Source organism: Camellia sinensis, chromosome 12 (genome assembly GCF_055761805.1).
Source record: "Camellia sinensis isolate YWXY chromosome 12, ASM5576180v1, whole genome shotgun sequence".
NCBI lineage: Eukaryota > Viridiplantae > Streptophyta > Magnoliopsida > Ericales > Theaceae > Camellia > Camellia sinensis.
The window spans coordinates 137,121,024-137,127,808 of NC_138972.1; the positions used below are offsets into that span (position 1 = coordinate 137,121,024).

Sequence of the window (6,785 nt, forward strand, 5' to 3'; positions counted from 1 at the left end):
GCATTACCATATTTTGTGATATGTATTATTATGTATTTCACTTATGACATTTATAATTTATTGTGATATTAGCTATGTTGGATTATGACTCATTTGAGATTTATTATTTTGATTATTATTGAAAAAAGCTTTAATTATAGGGGATGCACCAATAAATCCCAAATTAATAACTTATACACTGTTTAGTCCTAAAAGTTTTCTTATAGACTGAAAGGTCCCATTACAATGTTTCAAACATTAAATTAATGTTTCGAACATTAAATTTCGAACATCAGATTAATGTTTCGAACATTAGATTGATGTGCAAATGGGACTAAATGGAGCATAAGAAAACTTTTAGGATTAAATGGTTCAACTTTTCAGAAACTAGGACTTATGGGTAAATTTCCCTTAATTATACATGTTATTTGATTATGACTCATTTTTATTTTTAATTATAATTAAAAAGAATTTAATTATAATATTTGTAATAATTAATATAACAAACATCATAATTTATATATAATAATATAATGGAAAATGATTGGTGGCCCTAAAAAAGTTGGCCCTAATACCCCTAATTTCCATTTTTGGAAACTGTTTTTTTTTTTCTTTCTTTTTTCCTTTTTTTTTTTTTTTTTTTTTTTTTACCTAAAATGGCATTTCGGGGCATTCGAGCCCCGAAGTCTCGGGCCCTCAATCAGCGCTGTAATATAATACACTTAAAAAAATTGTATATATAGTAGCATGACGAAATTATGACAAATTACTTCTTTGTGTGAACACATATTACATCCAAAGTCAAATCTCAATCTCCCATCATATATTATTCTCATCCTATGCGCACATGATAAAAAGGCAAAGCGAATTATTTTATAGCATTTTCAAGATTTTGATTTTGATTGTGAGATTGTAAAGGTTCAATAGTAGAATAAAATTCTGTAACACTTTAAATTAAGGTTAAGTTGACATTCTCAAAAAAAAAATAAAAAAGTCACTATCCTATTTAGGGTTGGCTTGGCAAGGGCTCATTGGGCTTTTTTGGCTCAATGAGCCATAAAAGACAGAATAGGCTCATGAGCCACAACAGACAAAACTTTCCATCCAACTCCATAATCATTACCCTCTTCTCTCACAAAAAAATCAAAAAAGCCAAAAAGCCAAAAGCCCTTCCCAAACCAAGCTTTTGAGCCAAGGCTCATATAGTCAAAAAAGCCAAAAAGCCAACCCACTTCCCAAACGGAGGCTTAAGTCACATTATTTTATTTGAGCCACATTACTTCTCTACTGCATCACTTCAAACCCAATTCATATTTTATAAAAATTCAAAAAGTATATTTATTTAGAACATCTCAAACAACCCATAAATATCAAAATGAGATTTTTTTATTTTATTTTATGAAATTAAGATGATTGCTGTGTTTTTTGCATGGTAGTCATTCTTGTCTTGTTTTCCCTCTTCCAAACACTAATTATGTTAATTAAATAACTTTTGAGTGCTTATTTTTGTATAATTTAATTGATTAGATCTATCAATTTAATTTTTTTTAAAACTTTTGTCCTTTTTTATATTATACATATATGCATCAATTGGTATATTAATTAGTTTACTAACAGATAATATTACATAATTTTAGAGATTTTAAGCATTTATAATTTATATAATGAGTGAGATTAGTAATAATAATATAAGATATATTGACACATTAATTAATATATCAATTAATGTATTCTCTTATTAAGTCCATCCCTCTAAAAAAATTCTCATTATTGATCAATTTTTGTCGGCACCCATAAACCCTCTTACGAATCACAAAGTATATATTATGATATTTTCCACTTTCATCTCGTCCTCACTATTTTCTTGAATTTGTTCATTCCCGATTTGCAATCCGACAAAAAATAAGATAAAAATAAACACAGGAATGAGATACCACAAACTTGGTGCTTGGTCGGTTGCCATTCCTGTGTGTAGCAACCAGAATAGTTCTTGCGTGTGGGCTATGACAGGATAAGCGTGTTGCTTTATTTTAAAAGAAAAAAAAAAAATGTGAGTGTTTGGGAAGTGAGTTTTTATGTAGATTTTTTTAGTTGTAGGATATTATTGGATAGAAAATTTTTAGTGTTTGGGAGGTAGTTAGATTTTTTGTGGTTGGATGTGATGTTTGTGAGAGAAAAAGTGAAATGATTATGAGATTAGATGTGATATTTTATTTGGATATATATTTTTTGATTTTGCAAAAAATTTATCTTTTAATGAAAAAAATAAAAAAAAAATCTCAAACCCAAGTTTCCAAACACCACTAGATGCCACCATTGTTGAAGGCATCTCTATCTTTACTTATGGAATTAAGCTTCCTTTTTTATTTCAAAAGGGGAAAAAGGAATTTTTAGTTTTTGGTTTCACACATATGTAAAAAGTTATACTTTTGTGTGCATTGTCTAATCAAAAGAAAAAAATTAATAATATTATAAATTTGTAATTTTTATCTAAAAGTATTAATGTCTAGTTTAAATTTATTTTATACATTTACGATGGAAAAAAAAAATAGCAGTGATTTCACATAAAATTTGAGTTCAATCTAAAGTGTAATGAATACAAGTTGACGAGTAAAACTTCAGTGAACAACGGTGATGTAACGAAATTAGATTTTTTATTTTCATAAATAAATTGAATTAATATTCAAAAACTTAAATAGAAAAAAAAAAAAACTGATCACTTTAATACATGAAAATAAAAAAATAAATTCCATTCGACCATATTGGCCACTCTTGACAAGTAAGTTAAAAGTTAATTTAGTTGTCGTTTGGGTAGAGTTTTTTTAGTTGATTTTTTTGAGTTGAATTTTTTTTTAGTTTAAGATTAAAAAGTTCATTTGGGTTAGTTTTTTTGATTTTTTTAGATTTTGTAAGAGAAAAAATAAAATGATTATGATTTGAATGTAATATTTTATCTTATTGACTTATTTTTTGTACTTTTTTAATCCCAACTTCTTTTGCCAAACAAAGCCTTAATTTTTTGAATCACATTCACTGTGTTTGGTTTGAGTTTTCTGGATTAAATTTTTTGAAAATTTAGTTTTTTTATTTTCGTATTTTTTTGTTTTTAGTGAATATTTTTAAAATTTTAAACATTTTTTTTATTTTTTTAGATGCACCTTACTTAGATGTGTCTAAAAAGTAAAAAAATTGTGAAAAAATATTTTTAAAAAATTAAGAAATACATAAAAATACAAAAAATGTACTAAATTCTTGTATTTTTGGTATTTAATAAATTTTTAAAAGATTTTTTTTAATATTTTTTTACTTTTTAGGTGTATTTATGTTAGGTGTGTCTAAAAAATAAAAAATTTGCATAAAATATTAAAAAAATTCAGTAAAAACAAAAAATACGAAAAATAAGAGTGTAGAATTTTCTAAAAACTGTTTTTAAAAAATTGGAAACCAAGCAAAGTGATTATCTCTTTTTTTTTTTTTAAAAAAATAAACTTTTAATCTACTTTTTAAAATAAGCCAGTGTAAAATATAGGGTAAATTATAAATACATCTCTTGAGATTTGATTAAAATACGAATCGCCCCCTGTAGTTTTGAAAATTACATTTCACCCCTTCTGAGGTTTTTAATTCATAACAAATCGCTCATTTTATTAATAAATCGTCAAGTCAATTAACAAATTTTAGTGATGTTAAAAATATTTTTCAATTAATAATTTAGGTAATTTTATTGTATAAGAGAGTAATTATGAATTATATTTTTTTAATTAATTTTGTTAAATGAAATTTTTTAATAAGTATATATTTATAATTTTTTAAATCACAAAAAATAATTTATATTTTAAACTTACCCTAAAATATATTCCCTTAGGCTTCAGTCACTTCTTGTAAGTTGTGAGCCTGTTTAGACTGCTGATGTAATCGATCAGTCTACAAATCAACGAAAAGTTGGTTTCATCAAGGGGTCTTTTGCAACACACTGAAAAAGTCAATTTTTTAATTAAAAAAATGAGTTTTTTTACCTAAAATAACTCAGTTTTTTTTTTGTTAAAAAAGTCATTAAAAAAATTAAAAAGTTAAATTTTTTTTATTAACTTCTCAAAACACCATTAATTAATATGTTTGCAGATAGGAGAGAGAAGATCCTCTTTTTGGTTGAGTTGTTAATAAATAAATAATTTTTTTAAAAAAAATGATAAACAATCACCACTTCAATATTAACGTTTCTCTCTTTTTGAGCCAAAATAATTTTTATCATTTTGAAAATATTTGTTTGTCATTCAAATTAATTTATACAAAAAGAAAAGAAAAGAAAATAAAATTGAACCAAACCAGATGAATTATACCAAGGGGATACAGATTGTCTCACCGTACTGTTTGGACTTGTAGGGCCATCATAATTGATCTAAATCGTTCAATATGTAAAATTCGTCAAATATTTTATTCTTATAAAAAATTATGTTAATCGGATATTAATAACCATTTGATCAGAACAATTTTTGTCAACAATTTATTTTTAAAATCATATTTACCATTGATAAAAATATATTCTGATTAAGTAGTAATCGATACCCAATCAAAATGATTTTTTATAAAGATAAAGTATTCGATAAATTTTACATATTGAACGGTTTGAATTATCGAAATTTGATCCATAATAAGGCATGTAGTAAAAGATACTATCTCATTGTGATCAATTAAGCGTGTCGTGAACATGGACATTCCTTTTTGTTTTAAGCTTGATTACCTTTATTCTTGAGGTTTCTTTATTGCTCCTCCACCCAATATTCCCAAACTTTGATGTGCCTTATAAAGACTACCACATTCTTTGCTTCTTATCTACAATTCCCAAAATCTTCCAATCAATAAATTCTCTGTTTCTGAGCTCCTCTTCTTCTTCCTCTTCTTCTTCATTTTTGTTTTGGGTTGTTGTTGTTGTTGTTGCTGCAGAGATGAATGACCCCAAATATGCTTACCCTTACCCTGCCCAAGGTACCTCCCTCCCTCTCCTCCTCTTACGTGACTAATCATGAAGAGTTAATACAAGTATTTTCTTTTTTGGATTAATTACACTTTTAACACTTGTGCTTTAACTCAAATTTCACTTTGATCTCTATGATTTTAAATTGAACAATTTAATCATTGCACATTTTTTTTTTTTCATTTGGATATATCAATCGGTAGTAATAGTACTAGTAATATGATTCATGTTTTCAATATTTTGTTGTCCTAATATTGGTGATTGAAATGATTTGTGGTGGTGAAGGTTATTATCAAGGTCCCCCAGTGATGGCACCACCTCAGTATGCTGCTCCACCTCCACCACCACCAAGGAGTGAAACTAGTTTCCTTCAGGGATGGTATGTGGTGTACACTTCTCTCTCTCTCTGTCTCTCTCTCTCTCTACATATATATATATATATATATAGGTAAACTACCAATAAGTCTTAATAGTTAGACTTAATTTCTGTCAAGTTTTATTGAAAATAAGTCTTGGTAAAATCGCAAATAAAAATAATTTTTTTGTGACAATTTTTTACATATGTCGCTAAAAATTAATAATTAATGACTTTTTTTTGTCATAAATTGTCGTCAAAACTTACAATTAGTGACATTTTTCTGTGACGAATTTTTTAAATTGTCGCTAAAAGTTGTGAATTAGTGACACTTTTTTAAACTGTCGCTAAAACTTATAATTAGTTATATTTTTTTGTAACAAAATTTTTATATTGCCGCTGAAAATTAACAATTAGTGACCTTTTTTAATAGTGTTTATGAAAAATGTTATTAATTATTATAGAACCTATTAAATAATAAGTTCACTTATTAAGATCTACACGTAAGTCTCCCATATATATATATATATATATGTATGTATCTATGGTTACTAAATAAAAGAGAAAGGCCAGACATAATATAGATGTTGCATTTTTTCTTCATCAAAATACTAATTTTGAGTTTATTGTGTAAATTGCAGCCTTGCAGCTTTGTGTTGTTGTTGCCTCCTAGACGAGTGTTGCTGTGACCCCTCTGTTTTTTGTATGCTCTGAAGTACTCTCCTAGGACACAAACATGAATAAGCCACATAATTCCGGCATCCTTTCTTATTTATTTGGTATTTGTAAACTTAGGTATGCAATTTTCTGTCTCTAAAATCATTATTTCAATGCATTCTTAGTTGTATGATTGTGTCTCGATCAAGATTTATGTATTTTTTTTTTTATCACATCATCTTTGTGTAGTAGTGTATTGGGACTTGACAAGGATTTTGAGATAGGCAATCATTCGTCAGAAACTTGTTATTTGTTATGTAATACTTGAATTAAGAATTTTTTTTTCCTTTATGTTGGTGGTTACACGAAGCAGTGTACTTGTATTATGCACGAAATAAAAAAATATTTATAATAAATAATTTGTTTTTATGTATTATTTCATGGTTTATAATGTAGGAAAAATTACAAATAAGTAAGAAAAAATAAAAAATAATTACAAACATGTGCAAAAAAAATCATAACAAAAATCGCACACCCCTTTAGGTAAATAAATTTCCTATTTCCCACATTGTCTTGTAATGTTTCCTATAATCTAAAGGAAATTTTATTTCAATGGAATTTAGAAAAATATCTTTATATTAGTGAGCACTTGTTTGGGGCTATTTTATTCATAAAAAAACAAAATAGACTTTTTAACTTAATAAAACGAAACATCGTATCCAATTCATAATCATTTTATTTTTTCTCTCACAAAAGTTAAAAAAGTCAAAAAGCCTATTTCAAACGAGATTTTTTAGCCCCAAACTAAAATAACCAAAA

At 26.4% G+C, this 6,785-nt stretch overlaps 1 long non-coding RNA gene across 1 annotated transcript; it reads left to right on the forward strand.

The window, feature by feature from the left end:
- Positions 1-4,659: 4,659 nt before the first annotated feature.
- Positions 4,660-6,317, forward strand: LOC114310159 (uncharacterized). Its single transcript, XR_003646013.2, has 3 exons — positions 4,660-4,965; positions 5,240-5,333; positions 5,951-6,317. It is a non-coding gene; the product is annotated as an uncharacterized LOC114310159 (long non-coding RNA).
- Positions 6,318-6,785: the final 468 nt, after the last annotated feature.